At 45.1% G+C, this 20,105-nt stretch overlaps 1 protein-coding gene across 2 annotated transcripts in view; it reads right to left on the bottom strand.

The window, feature by feature from the left end:
* LOC139109826 (GATA zinc finger domain-containing protein 14) overlaps positions 1 to 20,105 on the bottom strand; it is a 290,995-nt gene that overhangs the window by 256,822 nt on the left and 14,068 nt on the right. For both annotated transcript variants that reach the window (XM_070669186.1, XM_070669187.1), the window contains exon 3: positions 12,193 to 12,252. The gene's annotated coding sequence lies outside the window, so the exon portion shown is untranslated. The remainder of the gene's footprint in view (positions 1 to 12,192; positions 12,253 to 20,105) is intronic.

The raw sequence follows: 20,105 nt of genomic DNA, 5'->3' as shown, positions 1-20,105 counted from the left end.
TGGTATCGAGCGGATCCAACACGTGTAACGTACTACCGCGCCGCCGGGACGAAATCAAATTTATTTTGCTGTTATTTCCAGCGAGCTGCGGAGCCGCTGGTCCGCGAGGAAATATGGGAAATCGAACTTTCTGAAGGTACCGTCGGGGGAGAGGGGTCCCCAGGTATATTACCGCGGATGTAAGCGGTTACATCGCGATAACCGATGACTGACTGGTCGGCTCGCGAAATCACGAGAACCGAGAATCCCGCGCGCGCTACTCGCATCTGCGGCCGAAGAGAGGGCCAAATGGTCGTTTCAACAACAATTATAAATTTTGTATAAAATGTATATCGCAAATCGATACAGGACGCGCTGGGAAACCACCGCGATTCCGTAATCTTTATTTACTTCATTTCCTACGTAAGCGAGAAAGCGAATAGATATATATGTAACAAACACATCGCCGAATTCTCGGTATGTTGCTGATTTACGACGGGCTATGGCGCATCGAGTATATATATCTTTTCCCACATTCGAACGAAAAATTATGTGCGGTTAGCGCCTGCGGGAGGACGCGGCTATAACCCACGGGAAACGTCGTACGGTACGGGAACGTGATGGGTCATGTGAAAGACGGGGATACCTGTCGGGTTCATGGGGTGGTCCCGTGTCACGAGTGATCGTCCGAGCCGGGCGAGTCCAGGAGAGGACCAAGCCAGGCTCACTGTCGAGGACCACTGCCACTAAAAAAGACAAGAGATCGGCCAACGGGGACAACTCATGCGGAATCGCTAACGAGCCGAGCGGACACCCGAACGATGGATGGCTCGAAGGACCAGAACCCGAACTCTTCGGGCTATCGAAGATACGTCTCGAGAAAATTCCACTTTTTGGCGCGTCCCTTCCCCCGTTCTCCCCTCGGCGCGAGAATACTTAAAATACAAGGCTTTTCACTTCCAACGCGTTAAAAAAAAAAAAATAATAATAATAATAAAAATTAAAACTTAATTACAAGATTTATATAAAAAAAATATTTTAAAAAATATTTTAATAATTTAAATAATATATTCGAATTAAACAGCCTCCTGTAAATGTAATGCTTATTTTACTTTCTTATCACAACTTTTTCTTTTTATATTTCGTAATATGTAGAAAAAAAAATTAATGATATTTTAAAACTTAATTACAATACGACTACTTTCGAGAGTATAATCGGACTTCGAGGACGCTCGCTCGTTTCTGCCGCGGTTTATGACAATTTCCGAATCGGTTCTCGATGTCTCGGAGATTATCGGGTGACTCTGGCTGGAGTTTGACCCCGGAATAACTCGGACGGAACGTACGGATGGGCCGTGGTGGGATAAGAGAAATGGACAGAGGGCAAGAGCGAGGGGGCGACGAAGTAAGAGAAAGAGAGTGATACCGAGTCGATGGAGGCGGTTCGTGATATCAGATCGAGTCCGGGTTTCAACGAGAGAAAGAGAAAGAGAGACTCCCGAAGAAAAGATGGCGTGTCGAGGAAGGAGCCGGTAGCCGGTAGGGATGTTCTGGTGGGTGAGCACAGCGTCCACCATCGCTACCACACCGATTGATTGCTCCGATTGCTTACATTCTATCGATAAAGCACCCAGCAACGAGTCAAACTAAAGGGAGGCGCGCACGTTCCTCGAATACCTGCCGCGGGTTGTTTCCTAAGTCGTTTGCCTTTTCAGCGTGCTTTCGGTATCAACGATCGCTGACAAGAGAACGTGCCGAAAGATGAATATCGTTCGCCTTTCACCGTTGAACCGCGAAGTGTATAATCGTTACTCATACACTTCGAATCCGTCGATTCAAATTAAATCGAAATATACATATATTTCGGGATATATCGGATCGCTGCCGAATTAACATGTATATACGCACGATCCACGGGACGTTTTGTAACAACGTAAGGCGGAGTATAATTTCATCTCGGTGCGCATAAAGAATCTCAAGTCTTCCGAGAGATTAACGAATCCTGATAGCGCGTTCGCGGCGAAATTTATGTGCACTTCGCATTGTAATAATACGTATAATTATCCACCGAGCGCATAATTAATCAGCCGTACATTATAAATCACGACTTCCCGTCTTGTCCGCGTCCCGCCGACAATTTTTCTTCCGCGAAGGTTTAGCTCGGGGTGTCCCCGGTGAATTCGACGTTGTATAACGATGGCACCGGTAGCCGAAATGACGTATTTCGATTCCGGCGCGATCGAGCACCTCACCTACCGTGTTGTCGCTGCCAAGGAGTACAGTGATGGATCGGTCGTTGGAGGAAGGTCGCTGATGCTACATGCGTATGTGGGAATCTCGTGGAAGAAGAAAAAAGGAAAAAAAAAAACGGAAGGGGAACAATTCGGTATTAAGCCACCGACGCGGCCTCGTTGCAGCCCCGCGCGGCGACCTCGAGAGCCGGTGCGTTCTCGAGCGGGTGCCCGTAGCGAACCGCGCGTACCTAATCGCTCTCTTTCGTGCGTATTCGTCCTCGAAAACCTCCAACTGTCTCGAGACGCGCCGAAGTCCGAAGAAAAGAAATGCCGGAGGATCGGAGCCCGCGGAGAGTGATCGATCACTCGGACGAACTTGCGCGCGCCGAAACGAAGGATGGAAGCTTCACCCGATCGTGAGATGGAGACCCGAAACGTCGGCGCGAGAAATCACGAAGATAAGTTTTATCACGGCTATTTTTTTATTTTATTATTTTTTTTTTCTTTTTTAGCGTGGACGTATGTAAAGTTTCATTGCCAGTCGCACAAGTGCTAATTCGAGATACCGTAACTTATTGCAATTCCAATCTGGTTCCTTGAGATCCTTTCACGAAAGAATTACGCAAGCAATACAAATTAGCATTTGAGCGCGAGAACATTAACGCGTTAAATGAAACTTGCAAGTTGGCTACGGCCTTCAGCCGCGCGTGCGTTACGTGGCGGAGGGATGAAAAAGATTCGCTCCTCTTTTGCGACCTTCCCAACTGCCGGCGCGGCCGATCGACGGGACGAGAGCGCGAGATCCCGCGGAACAATGCATAAACACTGGCACGCGATGCATTATGCATGTGTGTGCCCTGGCTTTTCTCGAGCACGACGCGATGGGAGTGTCGTCAAATCAACGCCCCATCCGTGTCGTTGACGCCTCGCACGGCCTTCCAAATGCGGTTTTCAATCGTAATTACAACACTATGCACATGTATGCACGCGCACCCGCCCGTCCTCTCGCCGAGGCGAAGCTAACGTCGAAGGAATGAGTTACCGATTCGTTTGGTGCGACCTCGACGTCGTCTTTCCACCCTGCGCTAAATACCTAAACGTGACTCCGACAACTCGACCGAAACATTGATATAAAAATCTAACTCGCGAGGGAATTAATTTAATACGAAATAGTACGAAAATTAAAAACGGCGAGGGTTTGTGCAAAATTAAAACCGAGACCCGACCATGCGCGTTATTAAACACCGCGTGATACTTTGACGGACGAAAGCGTGTTTCCTTTTGCGCGTAGGCAGTACTAAATCACCGGTGCTTTGGACTTCGGGGAATGCCCGAGTCACTAAAATTACATCGCACGAAGAACTCGCGACGGCGATCTCCAGGCAGGCTCGTCAGCGTCCCGAATTACATAACAGTGACGTTTGACTCGTTTATCCCGGCATTCTTACAAGAATGACTATGGAATATGTCGAATCTCGTTGTTACCCCGCGGGGAGACGGCGGTATCAACGGTCAAATTACAACTCGGACAAGGCAGCGGTTGCACCGCCGCGATATGTCGTCGAAATCAAAGTCCACGCGACTCGGAAACACTTTCGAATTTAGATATAAACTTTCTCCCGACGAGGGTCACTTTATTGCCGGTGTCGACCATTTATATTTTCCCGGCTCTCTTCGCGGTGGCCTCGGTACACCGCGCACCTCGGAGGATCAATTGCGTAACGAGATTTAAATATATTATAATAAAATAAAATGTTGTACATTACGCTTCTGAATATACATTAATTATGGAATAAATTTACGGTACAATGACCCGACTATCGAATTGTACTCGTAACTCTTAGCCTCTCACATTCTAGATACAATTAGCTTACTTCTGAAATTTATATATACCTAAAGCAATCGTTTATTAAAATAAAAACAATTTGTTGAAAAAAAAAAGAAAAAAAATCTTTCGCACAAATCAAAAGAAGATCCGTCCACATTCTCGCGTGGCCGTCAAAGGATTTATTACCGTATAATTCAAGAAATTGATATACGTTCGGTAACTTCTCTCTCTCTTGGATAAATTTTCCTAAGATAAATTTAAACGATGTAAAGCCTCGCGCGTAGGTACCGTTCCCAGAGTATCGCGTCTTCCCGATGTCTCTCCCACGAAATAAAAACGTCACCGTCGTCCGAGCTGCTACCCAGGAGATCGTACCTCCTCAATCGTGAGAAGCAAAACGAAACGGTGCATACCTTGACTTCGTAAAAGAAAAAAAAAGAAAAAGAATCGCGGGTGTCTCTGTCTTTGCATGAGGTGTCTTACGATTTTTCATTATCGACGCGTACAAGTTCGTTGGAAACGAACGGTAATGTATTTAAGTTATACAGATGCTTACGCATAATTTTATTTCTATGATTTAATAAAATATTAATATTTCTGAAATAATATTTCATCGAATTAAATAAAAGAAGAATCTAATTGCCTGTGATATTCGTCGTAAAAAATGTAACGTAACGAAAGGAAATGTAACGGAATATCATCAATGGCCAACAAAGTAGCAGATTGTCTCGACACGTGTAAGATGACTGTCTCAGCGTATTCGAATATCAAAAAGTATTCGTATTCATCGATCCGACCCGTTCGGACGGGGCCACGTATGAGTTTCTCACGTGTCGCATGCAACAAGATTCTTCTCTTGGTCGTGCGTAGAGAGGGGAAAAAGATGGCGGAGGAGAGGGAGGAGAAGGGCGCCTCCTTCGTAACAAGGAACCCCCCGTGGACGAACTAATTCTCCCGGATGACTCGCGAGGCTGCGGCCCTGCGGGGGTCTGAAACAATGCGCGAGAAACGGCCCTTAAGGCTCCGTAAGACTTACAAGCCGCCGACTACGGCGTGCTCCTCTCTCCGAAACTCGTCGGCTATTCGCTGAATCACCTTCTGGATACTGTGCGCGAGATGCGTCTCGCGGATGTGTAGCAATGTCTAGAAGCGGCCGCGGAGAGATCTATCGGTAGATTCGAGCGAGATCGTAAAGCTGCAGCTCGAGGAACAGAGCCCTGATAGCGATGCGCGCAAATAATCACCGATAGATGAGAATCTAATGAACGAGCGCATTCATCTTTGCATCGGCCCTATATTAACCGTGGTGGTTGTTCGCACTACTCAGCACGCTTCGAAAACGCATCCAGAAAAAGTATAAAGCTATCATCTTATCTTGTAAATTGTAAACTAATTAAATTTTGTCCAAAAAAAAAAAAAAAAAAAAAAAATACAACAAAATTATTACATAAATCAAGTCTTATAATTATTTAACGTACTAAAAATTTTTTTCCAATCGATAAAACGCACTAAAGTACGTACGATTTGAACGTTCTTGATCGTTATTCGTAGCCATCGCTAATTCCGCGTGTGGGAGATTGGACTAAAGACACCTGCCCCATGCAGAGAAGTGCATTGCCCTAATGGCCCACCTTGTAATTACCATTGTTCCTACGTGACCACCTCTTATTGACGATATCGGGAAAAAAAAAAAAAAAAAAAAAAAAAGAAAGAGAGAGAAGTACGATGCGATCGATCGAACGAACGAATGGTGAACATAGAAATTCGATTCTGCACGAAGGAAAGTCAAACGGTACATTATTCTTCGTACATTCGAGTGCCTGCAGTCTCTAGAAGATGCACGGAGAGGTCGAAAATGCATTCGCAGCTCGGGGTACGTGATTCACTCGCAAGCAACACTTAACAGTACGGCCGTGAGTCGGCGAATATATCCGGAATAAATTATTCCGCGTTTTATTTGTAAAGGAGAGGAAAAATTGCGAGGTGTAAAGGGCCCACGATCTAGCGGAAAGAGTTGAACGGACTTAGCAGCCAGCGAGCGATAGATTAAGGATTAATAGACCGACCTCGGTCCGTAAAAAAGCAACAAATAAAATAATGAAGGATGAACTTAAGAACGGTCAGAAATGCCTGCGTATTCCCAGACTTCTCTCGATCGCCAAATGTCGAGGGTAAGTCCGGGGTAACAAAGGGTGCACCGTGGAGCCTGGAAACTCGATACGCGGACCATTCCGCCGCGTGCTTCTCATAGAGATTCTCATCACGTAAGGCGCATATGTACGTTGTTCTAATCGCGAGTCGAGATCTAGCCCTCTGCGGCCTCATTGGGGCCCAGTTTTCGCCGAAGCGGCACCCATCGGTCCGACCTTCGCTCGTATTTCGCCTCGTGTCTCGCGCACGTCTCTTCGTGGCTACAAAGTAAGGCTCTACGTGTAAGATATCTTTGTAGCCTTCGAAGAAGGCACGCGAGGCATGACTCATCGATACGGGGACATTGTTAACTCGACGCGTAAACCTTTAATAATATTCATTATTTATAAATTTCGATTTTAGCACGCGTTTTAATAAAAATTATTTCTCGAACTTGACCGGTGATATATTATTTAATATGGTTTTATTTTATTTATTGAAAAAGAAAGATGCAACGTTTTATATTTGTACGAACGACTTGTTTTCTCTTACATTTTTTTATTTTATTCTCTTTTTCTCTTTCTCTCTCTTTTGTCTTCCGCTCGCGCTTTCTCCTTTCCTTCTCAAGAGCTACGGAGATTTTAACGATAACGGGGTGGATTCAGCGGATCCACGCTCGCCCCATCAACGATCTATAAATTCGACAATTTGTCCGGCCCGTCCGCGGTGTTTTGATCGAGGCCGATTCGAATCTGAACAAGCCACACTCCGGAGCTTCGGGACGAAATCGGCATGCGACGGCCTTCGCATAATTATTCTAGATGCGAATGTCGATATTGCATGTCAATGCGAGATTCGTCGCCCGATTGAGAGGGTCAAAAAGAACCGAGAAATTCCACGAACCACTAAAAATGACGAAAATGCAAGAAAAAAAAAATAAAATAAAATAAAACAGGAAGAGAGACCACGCGCGTTACTTTTTTCACCGCATTGTCATCTCAAGCGGCGTACTTCTTTTCGCGCTCGAGTACGGTGATAATAATTTTCCGCCGCGAGATAAGAAAGAGTCAGCTCGGCCAAACGTTGACGATCGTTTCGAGAGCCTGTCGGTGACACAAGACGCGTCCCTCCCCCTTTCCTCCCTCCCCCCCGACATTATAAAGCGGTTCACCAAAATGGCAGCGCGGCCAAGAGGCCTCAGCAGCCACGGCCAAAGATGCGGCCCCTTTGTAATGCCCCGCGTGGAATTCCACCGCCGAAAAGCTACTCATAAGAGGCTGTGCTGTCTCATACGCGCGGTTCCCCTCCCGCCGCCCCAACTTCTTCGTGTTTTATTAGGAAGGCCACCGCGACATAGTCGGCGCGTTTTGACGGGCCCCCGCGGATCGCATACGAAATCAAGAGTCCGGCCTGGCAGCGCACGCCACAAAGAGAAGTGCCTGAGTTTTATCGCTCGGCCCGCGGCGGCCCGGCGACCATGTAAATTATGCGTTACTTTCGGCCACCTCGTTAGGCATCAATTTCTGTCATCCCGACCCGCGCGTCTTCTCGGTAAAGCGTACGTTCGTTCGGTAAAATTATCTCCCGCGACTAGTTTATCTCGGGGTCCAAAGAAACTACAGAGGGAGGTCTCTAATTAACGACGGCTGCGATTGGTTAATCCAGAGGAAGAGATCTAAACTCCGTGCACCGAAAAATTAATTTCGAGCTTCTAATGTACTAAGAAAAAGTAATGATCAAAATCGCGCGGGTTGATAATCGGCAGGAGGGTCAAACGTCAAGGGGGAGAGGGTGAGCTGCAGCGGAGAAATCCGTGTCCTCGACGACCGCCATCGGCGACGAGATCAAGGGGTGGAACCGTCGCGATCCATAAAACCCGCCTGTATATTATTTACGCGGCCTTGGAAAACGCGGCGGTCTCGCGCGCGATAATGCGCGCGCTAACGACTTTATCGCGTTATAGCCGGCCGCTTGCAAGCTCGCAAAGCCCCGCGGAGCGAGCAAACGAGGAAGGAATTATCGATCCCGGCGCTCGAAGCGCGCAACCGCGGCGCGGAGCACCGATGGCGCACGCGATAAATCTTCATAGTTCCTTCTGACACGTTTCACGTGGTGGCCGTAAGCGTTATCTTCGCCGCATGAAATATGTCGGAAACGCTTTTCTTTCGCCGCGCGAATATTGCAAGCTCACGCTCGCCCGCGCGCGCTTCGGTGCGGCATATTCGCGAAACGGGGGTGGCGAACGGGGTGATGCGTGGCGGAGAAGAAGGCGCGACGAGGGAGGGAAGAAAAAAAACAGGGGGGAAAAAAAAAAGAAACGGACGCGAGATTATGCCGCACGTCTGTCTTCTGACGACTGATCGATAGTACATTAGTAATAACTTCATTTCGTTCGCGTATAATACAAACACACGGGGGGAGGACACACGGCATCGCGTGTTACCTCTCCGCCCTCCGCGCGCGGTACACGCTCTTCGTTGCGTTTTACGCCAACGTTCTATTTAATATAAACGTAGCTTTATTCCCTCCGTTTCACGACCCAGTAACTTGAAACTTTATCAAGATACGGAGAGAGGGGAACCTTTACGTAAGCAAAGTCGTAAGCAACTTAAATTAGCTCGAAAAAGAACTTTTCCCCGAATATGTCTTAACCGTTGGATAATAAACCGTCGTCGATTGCCGGCGTGTCGAGTATCAAGCATCGGTATCTACATTTAGGAGGAGATTCCGAGAGGAAAAGGGAGCCACTGCTGAACTAATACTTGCCGTTTTTAAATTTTCCTTTTGCTTTGACTTTAAAATGAGAATCAAATTAAATCGTAGTAGCAAATTGTAGTAAATTGATAAATTAATTACTTATGCTGTATTCGAGTGTGTTTCTGCATGTTTATTAAGTTTTTCAGGGATAATTTCACGGTCCAAGTAGCCGAAGAGTAGAAAAATGCCACGGCGATAAAAACTGCGGCATCGCGGAGCGTACTTTTTAGCGGCAACTTCTCGGCTACGGAGCGAGACGCCGGTAATTTGCTGGCACGTCATAAATCGACGAGCGCGAGTCGGGAGGGAAAATAAATTTGCACGACTCGCGACGCACAAAAAAAAGGAAAAAAAAAAAAAAAGAAGAAGAAGATACGAGTGTCCGCGGTCACGCAAAAAAAGAAGAGAGGGGCCGCTCTCTCATCGCGGTAATTTAATAACGCGTAGCTTGTCGTTGCCCTATCGCGTTACTTCGAGACTTATGCACCGCGACGACCGCGAATGCACCGACGAACGGCGCAGAAATTTAGGTGCACGCACCACGTGAACACACGCATCCTAACGCGAAGGCGGAATAACGTTAGCGGCCGAGTAGCCATCCACGCCGGCTCTGTACAATATATTTATAATTATCACATGTACACCGAAGAGCGGATATGACGTTTTCTGCAGCGACAGCGATTAGAGTACGTAATCCTAGGCGGCAAAGGCGGGAGATAAGAGAACGAGGGAAAAATCAGTCTTCGGCAATCCGGCCGGCGCGGTATATACATGCGGTGCATGTGCAATTCGACGCGTACAACGCTATAATAAAGTTACGTTCGCTAGCTGCCGTCGCCATATCTATCTTTCAGCCTGTTTCGATCGGAAGTGCAGTGTTATCAAAGCCGATCATCGGGCGCTTATATTGATCGCGGCTGATATATAAAAAAAAAAAAAACTAGAGCCGAGATTTTATCGCGCTATCAATTAAAATTGAAACATCTACATCGCGTAGGGAAAACCGTTAACGCTCTAATTGCCCGTCGAAGCGAGAACTTGTTTCTATTTGAAGTACACGGTGCAATAAAGCCTAAAGGAGTATCGATCGTTTCATTATTACAAGTCATTTCAACCCGCATGTCAACGGTATGAAAAATATCCCGCGGCTCGAAAAACCGAGATATGTTTGCTATTTCTTTACCTCCCCCAGCCCGGAGATTTCGCGTTTAATCCTTCTTTTTCGGGGACACGCGAACTTTGCCGGGCCGAAACGAGAAGGGAATTTCATGCGCGGGCCGATCGCACAAACGTTTAATATATAAATATGTAAATAATGCGCCGTGCGCCGCGAGGATCTCTCGTGCGGCCGGGACCAACCGGTGGCAGTTAACTTATGGTAGGGACCAGGAAGACCAGCTACGGCTCGGTCATCCATAATGGTCTACCTCGCTGCGAATCTATCGTCACATTTTACACTCTTGTGTACACTGTTGCGTTCACGGTAATAAACGTCCCGAATCACTTAGTACCTCATTCGGTTGATATTCATTGGCGCATTAATATCGAGAGATGTCTTATAACGCAAATTTTTTTTTTCTATTATATTTTCTTCCCTCCGCGATTTCTGCTCCGCGGACCGATATTCGAGATGGTAAGTTTTTATCTCTGTTTCATTATGAACGAGAATATGACTGAATAGATTCGTTACGAGAGCGTAAAAAGAGAGAGGGATTTTACGAACGTCAAGGCGATGGTGATAGCCTCATTCTATCAAAACTTGAGTTTTTTTTTTTTTTTCCCTATCGAACGTGTCTGATAAGCGAATAAAAGGCGAAGTCTCGCGTGAGTGGGCGATTCGCGTGACGTTCGCAGGTACTACTGTCCGGCCATGACCTATTCTTAGGCTCTACGTGGATTTCGATCGCGCTTTTAACCAATAGAAATTCATGATTAAGCATCGGAAATAACTCGGTACGTTTCTATTCCACATTAAAAACTCTAAATCCCCTCAAAAAAAAAAAAATACTTTGAATTCATTATATATGTAAATTAAAGCAACGTGTAAATAAAATTAAAATCTCTGTCGACTTTATAATCGCAAAAAAAAAATATTAAAAATAATCGCCGTGAAAAAAAAACCTAATTAAAGCCTAAGAGAAGAAACGGTCGATTTCTGTTCGAGTCGTGCTGTCCGAGGATCGACAAAGAATCGACTGCGGTTGACAATAGTTTAGCCAGCAACGAGACGATTCGGCCTGCTCGAAGGAACGAGGGTCCATTGCAATAAAAGGTCTTCGACAGTGGATGTGACAAAAATGAATTGTTATATTGTTTTAACAAATGAAGGGGGAAGGAGAGAAGGAGAGAAAGAGAGGCCGCCACTCACCCCGTTCCCTACGTCGGGACGAAGAAAGCAGCCTCCGGGTATTTTTTTTTTTCTTTTTTTTTTCCTCCTCTCCCTCCTTTGCCCGCGGCCTCCTCGCCGTATTATGTATCTGGACCCGCGGTCCTCCCAGTCATCCCGATCTCTTCCCGCGTCACCTCTTTCTCTCGCTCCTTCCCTCTGATCCTTCGACTGGTTTTGCAGAGCGCGCGCGAAGCACGTGTTTTGCCAGTTCCTATTGTTTTCTGTATGATAAATGACCGCGGGACCTCTCGCAGAGTTCCGCCGCATACGCCTCGTTTCGGAGCCCTCGATGGCTCGATAGATCGCGAGGGAGGGTCTGGTGTTGCGAGACCTACGTAGAACACGGGGGCATACTCGCCGGCGGCCGAAGAAAAACTTTAAAAGTAAAATATAACTCCTATTCTATTGCAAATGTAATTTTGCAATGTCGGCTGACCGATTAGATTCTATTCGAGATCACACACGGTGCAATCAGAAGTTTGTTGATAAAGAAAGGTAACGTCGCTTTTATCGCGGCATCACGCGAAAAGGTAATCCGCCGGTCGTTTCTGAAATAATACCGCTCGCTCGGCGTAATAACTGATCGATTATGCGACACGCTGTCACATAATTAGACTAGCATGACACGAGCTGCACGACTGTAATTGCGTGTGCAAGTATTGCAATATATGTATATATCTACGAAACAATCGTATCCTTTATAATATGTATACTCAGCAAAGATATAATAAAATATTAATTAACGAAGTGAGTTATTTCCAATACTTATCGCGATTAATTTTTTATTAACACACCCACCCGAATTCTCGATTCAAATCTATAAGTATCATATTCATTTTAATAAATGGAAATAAAATTCAATCAAATTTACTCACCACTCACCGTGCTTTTCCAACGTGGAGACGCAGACGTTGAAGCCTCTTCTTCTTTCGTACCTGAAACACAGAAGACATTCTTTTAAAACAACGTGGACAAGCGTGAACGATATGATACAACAATTATGCACGAACGCACCGTCCGATTCTCAAGAGTCTCAGGACTATCATCGCTCGCGATAACGTACGAGGCCTGCGGGCGAGTCTGTTTTTCATTTCGCGATTGGAGCAGCTCGACGTTGCTGCTGCAGCAGGGAGTCGCCGTAAAGACTCGCCGTACACAGAGACGCGAGCACAAACGCACGTAAAAACTACACGTCGCTATATACGTATATATATACATATGCAAGTATTGTAAGTTGGTAGCTTCTGAAATCCGTGGCTGATGCGGGACCGATAGTGTTGGGACGCCCAGCGGGCAGTCCCACAGCTACTACGGCACCCAAGGATCTATAGTCGTGACGAGAATCCGTGGGCTATTACAAGCTCAACGATGGACGTACGCGCCTTGAGATTCATTCCTGCTAAGGGTAGGCTCTCACGGCCGCGGTATTTCGGCGAATCCGAATACGCGAGATATACTTACGCAAGAATTTAATGTAAGTACGCAGCGGCCACGTGCGGAGATCCACCGCGTGCGTGCTATCGGCTCGTCTTCCGGTAGAGGAATGCCGAGGGTGGGGGTAATAGCCGAGAGCGAGGTAGAGGGGCAGGAATATCGATCGAGCCTAGCCGGTCGAGCGAAGGCCACTGACCTTGTTTATGTATTTTTTACGGAAGGATTTTTGTCGAATATTATATTTAATGTTATGTCGACTGTTCAGAAAATATTCATCTCGCGAACTTTTAACGCGCGGGTATGGCGCGGTACTTGCCGGTTAGATCAATCGATTGTAATTCCCGTAATCTTATAGAAATAAATATATATTTAAATTATATTTAATTATATTTAATTTTATTTAATTAAATTATATTTAAATATATATTTAAATTTAAAAAAAAACGAGGAGTGTTTAAAACATCTTATGAGACGCATACATCTCGTAATTTGTCGCCGCGAAAATTATTAAGTGTAAAACAATTTTCTAAAAAATAAAAATAAAATCAAAGGGAATAAATGACGGGCGCGAGACGCGCGTTTTGGAGTGTCCGGCGGTATAAATCAAATATCGAAGACATTTCTGCGTATTGGCAACAACACGCACCGTGAGAACCGAGCGGATCACTCCGTGCCTTACGAGCGCGCATAAATTTAATAGGATTAAGCGGGGCGATATTTAGTCAGTATAACGTCGAGGAGCCTCGACAGCTACCCTCGGTCATCCTTATCTGCGCGGCCGCATCTGCCATGAGCGGCGAAAGAAAAATGGTCCCTGCTCGATAATCAAAAACGGTAGCCACGTGAGATCGCTGACCGGATTTCGCAAGAAAAAGAAAAGCGGCGGCTCGACCTGCGATTGATAACGCCACAGACTCACGACATAATTCAAGCTCGCGCATGCCGGTGAAATAACTTCTTGCCCGTTCGATATTCCCACTTAATGTATCAAGATTCTAATATATCAAAAATCCCGAGTGGAGAAATCACACGCTTAGACGTAACGAGAGAAAGAGCGCGATGTGGAAAAGTCGCGGACGGTGAAAAGGCCACGCAAGAGGATTCAACCCACGTACATGGGAATGAATATAATCCATAAAGCAGCAGCGTGTTATCGCATCGTCATTGTGTGTCTCGGGCTTCCTCATTTCGTCTCAGCCGCGTTTAATGTGAAGAAGAAAAAAAAAAAAAAAAAATCAGCCTCACCATTTAAGGAAACGCAAAATTCGTGCCGGCGGTGAAACGCCCTTTCTATGACTGCCGGCTAATTTCGTGACGCGAAGCCGCGTGCGTGTGTATGGATTTTTATCAGAAGCAATATTGTTACCGGAACGTTTGTTAAATTTTATAACGCGCGTCATAAAACCTCTCTCGCGACGACAGGCGTAATAACGTTCCAACGACCGTGCGAGCACGGCGTAAATATATCGCGCGAATTATTAGCACAGGCCGCGCATTAATTAAAATGTGTAATATTGTTAATATCATTAGTATCCTGCTCGATGGCATTTACGGGCGTGCTAGTTAATACTTAAGTTATTGATAATTTATCGATCAAGATAGACGTGCAAAAAGAAGTATCGGGAACGCTAATAAGACAGCTTGTAGAAGCGTCGAAATGATTGGCACGACATCGCACGCTGCGAACCCCGAAAAATCATCGGTACTCGCGAGCGAGGGGTAATAGTATCTGCGAGGCCCGATCGACGGGATTGGACACGATAAATCTAGAGGGGAATTAATTGCCGTTTGGTGCTGTCCGGTCTGGGTCCAGTCCCGGGTCCCATGCACCTCTCTTCGCTCTTTGTCTCTCACCCGCCGATTCTCAGCCTTACATTCTGCGTCCCTTTTCCCGAGGCTCGCCTCGCCTGCGACTGGTTGACATCCTACAAATAAAATCAGCTCCAGGAATGCTCGCGACGACACGGGGTCTGTGGGACCACTCGGAGACTTTCTTCTTCCCTCGGTCTATCTCGAGAAGGAAAGGGAGGGCTCGATCTGGACGTACGCATGTGGGACGAGGACTACATTGGGACCCCACGGCATGAGACGTAATATATGGTAACCTTAAGACAACAGTTTGGTATATCTTTAGGTATACTTGGATATTTCGTGCCCCGGTACCTACTTTCGCTGGGATATTCACTATATACTCTGCCCTCACGGTCACACTCACGGACGCGTGCGTGCGCGTGAGCGTCGTACTTCTTACGCATACGTGAGCAAAAATGAACGAAAAGAGATGCCCGAGGTTGTTGCAACTCGAGCGCACTCGAAAAGACCGATTGCGAGCTTTTTTTTTTCTTTGTTATAATTAATTGTATCTGAATTATAAGTTTCCGTTGGTTGTGTTAAATAAAAAAAAAAAAAAAAGACCGTTTAATCGAGAACGAGGGAGGAGAGTATGAGAAAAAAAAAGAGGGCTTTCCGTCGCGTTGGAACTTCGCGAAAAAGAAAGACCGAAGATGGGAATGCTGTTCGCTCGCGAAGTTTGTCACCGCGGAACGTTACGTTATATCATTAAATTCACCTGAAATAGCGGCGACGGCCCGCTCGAGTTTAACGTTCCACATTTGCCAACGAGAGCCGCGCAAGGTCCGCGAGGTAATTTACAAAAAGCTTCAAACGTCGTAAGTCAACGAACCGTATTTATAAAAAATTTTAGGTTTTGTTTTCGATATATAAATTCATAACAGCGTGATATCTGTGACTAAATGGTCACGAGATTTTGTCAGTAAAAAAAGAAAAAAAAAAGAAAAAAAAAATTGCAAAAAGAAGCCAATCGGCATTCGCGGCAGGTTTATTCCGGCAAGATATTCTCTCCGTTTTCGCGGGGACGTGACAAAAAATCCATCATACGGCGGCGGGACGTGGTGCCGACATGCCATACATCCAATTATCATAAAACGCTCCAGATGCTGAGCGCGCGGTTATAGCGGCGCGGCGGCATTCCCGTTGAATCCGCAAGACTATAAATTCTGCGTGCATCCGAACGATACGTCCTTTTCAGAGCCGCGGACCCGACTTTATTCGTGATTCCCTCGGCGGAAGAACACGGGTTTTAAGGTAATCAGGCCGGGGCAGATTCGATCGAGGCCTGATGGATTGACTCGGTGTGCCGTGTTAACGAACACGGTGGTCCCGGCGCGGCTGCGTTCGGAGAAAAAAATATTGACGGCTTAGAAAAACTCTTATCGCAGTCATAACACAATTTGTAACACCTCCGCTGTTCTATTGTGCCGACGAAATTTTATTTTATCATAACTGACCCTCGACGTATTACGTATCATTGATCGACTGCCCGATAAAGTTGTAATCGAGCCTCACCCCGTTAATTAATAAATGTATTTCAATATTTTAATGAGCCACGTATTTACGACGAATTCGAACGTCAGCTGTCGATATCATCGAAAAAATCAATAGCCCGTTTTAGTTTATTTAACGCAATTTTTACAAGTAATATTCTTAAACACCGATATTTACGAAATCGTGTATCAGCGGTCGCGATAACCCGTTGAGAGTGATATACATTAAATACTAAGTAGCGTGGAGGAGAAAAGCTCCGCGTGAGTCACCACCGCGCCTTTACGCCAAAGGGGAGACACCGTCGATTCCCCGGCTGGTGTACGTAAACGGCTACGTACGAAAGCCCTAAAGACCGCGGTGAAACCGATACTTAAATCACTCCAGTCACTCAGCCTCGCGGCTCAGATTGATGTAAGGCCGTGTTTTACATTCAATTCAATTGGACAAAAAACTTCTATCCGTTGGCGGGACGCGGCGAGCACCGCGTTCTCGATGTCGGCGCATTGTGCCGGGCGATTCGCCCCGCTGTCTCTCCCGTCGTTTCCTTTGGACGCGACCGACCTGCCTTCTTTCCATTCGTGCGGACCTCCAGCGATCGGTGCGAGAGGTAAAGGCCGCTCGTTAGAACTGTCCGCGGGGCCGCTGACACGAAATTGTCATTATCTATCACACGTCGCGGAGAGCGCACTCACCGCGGAATGATCGAAGCCCCCCCGAGAAGCTCTCTTCCTCCGCCTTGCCATCCCTTCGCCCTTTTCCCGCGGCTAACAGTGATCGATAAGGTAAATTCTTTAAACGTCGATTACTCAGAAAAATAAGACGGTGACTGCCGCGTTATAAAATGCACGTCAAGTCAGAAGAACCCAAAGCGCGATACATTTTTCTCAAAGATAAAACCAACGTAAACATTTCCGGCAATGTTAAAAAAAAAAGATAGAAAAAAAAAAAAATTAATGACGCAAGGAACTATTTGTTGAATCGCTGTTTTTTCGGGTCCATCTAAATGAACGATTGTGTCACTTGTGACGACGACCGTCGAAGGGTGCACCTTGTTCTGGCTATTTCCTTTTTTCTGCGTGAGATCCTAGAAAGGGACAGACGTGCGGTATTTTCCTATCGGGATCGGATCTACATAGGGGACATTATTCTCAGGACGACGTCGTTATTCGGTATGCGGGATTCCACGACGCCGCTTTTGACGTAAATTGCGAGGAGCGCCGGTCACGTTCCCGCTTTATTCCGCCATCGTTTGCGTCGTCGCTGCCCGAAGGACGTGCAGACATCCGACTATCGTCGTAGGACGCACGTGTCCTTCCTGCTTCGGGTCTAGTCCACGCCCCGAGGACGACCAAGCGTTCCTTCAAACCCTTTTGAATTTCTAAATCTCTCGGAGGAAGTGACACACTTACGATGACCATTGTACTTTTTAACCAAGGTTGCGAAGATTATCCTTTACGCGCTTTGAATTTAAACAGCTGATACTTATTTTTATTTTTTTTTTTCTAAAGTCATCTATTTTATGCCTCGTTTTCTTCTAACTTGACGTACATTGCATAATTATTATCAAAAAATTATTTATTAATTAAATTAAAATTTGAATTAATAATGAAATTAAATTCCTAAAGTAAATAAAAGTGCAGTTATGCACGATTTGTCACGCGAGGCGACAGATTGATGTTGCGTAAGATACGAGCATCTTCCAATTAGATTCGTCGACTGGTTCTTTCGCTACCGATTGGAAAAGAAGAAAATGAAACAACCGCTAATTAGTGATTCCACGAATTGAGGCCGTTTTCATTCGGCGATCTCCTGCGTGGATCAAATCGCCAGAGTAAGATAGGCTTTTCGAAGGTGCGAAGGGTCGAGAAGAAGTGCGAGGCATTCGAGAAATTCATCAAAGAAATCGCTAAAGCGTGTATCGACTGTAAAATATCTTCTTTGCACTTTACGCGTATCAGTAAAATCTTAATAATATTTTTCTATCGCGCATAAAACTGTTAATTACAATTATTTTTGTTTTTATAAAAATATAAAAAATTCTCTAAATATGTATAATTTTATATTGTTTAAAAATTATACATAAAATATTTTCTTGAGTTAAATATAAATTCAAACAATGTTCAATATTAAACATTTCATAAAATTAAAATTTATCGAAAGAGAAACATTCGTATAATATCAAACTAATAAAAATTATTTAAAGACAAAAATTGCGATCGCGGGTCACATTACGATAGTGAGAAGATGAAATCGTCATCCTGGGCGTCAATCTGTCTCTGATAGTAGGTAGGATTCCATGAAGGGGAACCAATGTCGCGGCCACGACATGAACACCCATTTTCAGACAGGGGACGAACAGCATGGGAATAAAACAAGGAGGACACTAATTAGCGATTCCAAGAACTGAGAACACGAACCGTGGCTCAGCACCGGACCTCTTCTCCCGTTCGTCGACGGGGTCTACAACGCGCCGTGTCGGATCCAGCTGTAGGAGCCCGTGGTGTATGAGAGAAGATCGGGATATACGTCGAGGGGAGCAAGACGGGAGATCGAAGAAGGAGAGAAAACCATCCGAAACATTCGGGCTAGCCACAAGTGTCAACTCACGGAATGCATTACCCTTGACCCCCATCCTCCTTCCACGTCCCTCCTTTCACCGGTCCTCTCTCACGAACTCACCCTTGTCATCGAGGGAATTTTCCCCGGAATTCTTAATACATTATACTCGTCGATATACCGAAATTAATGACAAGGGCATCCGACTATGTCCGACGTGAAATCTGTCCATGCGATGCAGACTGATTTTATGATGCAAATGTTTTACATTAAAGAAAAAAAAAAAAAAAAATTTTTATTATAAAGTTTCACCTTTCGAATATGCATGCGTCTCGTAAAATGAAGCGTGCAAATCGCACGCGGGCTCGGAAATAATTCGGTTACGTGGAAACGTAATGTTCGCGCAATTACGCACGAGGAAGAAGAAATCGAGAGAATTATCATAGCTGACAGCAGGCGAATTGAAATCTTTTTGTACGCCCGTCAGCTTAACGATCTTCCGTGATATATCGTTGGCGGTCTTATTGTGTCGCGTTGATATAAAATCTTCCAAGTCTAAGCCACGCTTTATGAATAACAACTACGATACATGTAGATTTAGCGCCTTCATTAATCAATTGTGTCATTTAATTCAATTAGCCGTTTCACTTAATTTAATATGTAAATATGTAATATGTAAATTAAGTTTCTCAACGAATAATCTATTGCGTCTGAAAGGAGGGAGGAAAAAAAAAAGAAAAAAAAATACTGAACGTTTCTCTCTCCTGAACAACGTGCAACATTAGTCTTGAATCTCCCTGTGACACTAGGAATATCGACGAGTGATGAAATACGTTAGCATAGCTACAGATAAGACATCTTATAAGATGAAGTAATAAATTCAAAGAATCGCTTATCTATACCGAATAAAAGAATTCCTGATATAAGTCGGTTAGTAAAGCAACTTAAAGGGCCAGCGAGATCCGTGTGAATCGTTTCGGGTAATAGTGTTATCAGACGCGGCTCGTGTAGGACACGATGTGTTTCTGATACCAAGATCGAGCTACCTGAGCTAAGGTACCGAGAGAAGTGTTCGAGCGACGCATCATTTCGAACAAACGCAAATAAATATCTTCCTTTTACCTCGAGAATATAATTCTTTGAAATTACCTTTCCGTAAATATAAAAAAAAAATACTGTCCAAAAATGTGTATATATTAAAAGATATTTCTAAATAATTAATTCGTTGGCGTAATCTACAAATACGTCTTACCAGATAATTTTTCGCGTAATAGTAGAATTTATTTAATTTTAATCTTTCCCCCTGCAGTCTATTTCATCTGTCATAAAGTGTAAAATATTTTTTAATTTTCTTTTTTTTTTCTTTTACGCGCATTTATAGATTTCCATCGTTCGCTCACAGTTTACACATTTCTCTACATGCAGCATACTGTACACGAGACCCGAGAATTTC

Source organism: Cardiocondyla obscurior, linkage group LG18 (genome assembly GCF_019399895.1).
Source record: "Cardiocondyla obscurior isolate alpha-2009 linkage group LG18, Cobs3.1, whole genome shotgun sequence".
In the NCBI taxonomy this organism is placed as follows: Eukaryota; Metazoa; Arthropoda; class Insecta; order Hymenoptera; family Formicidae; genus Cardiocondyla; species Cardiocondyla obscurior.
This window is presented reverse-complemented; position numbering and strand designations above follow the sequence as displayed.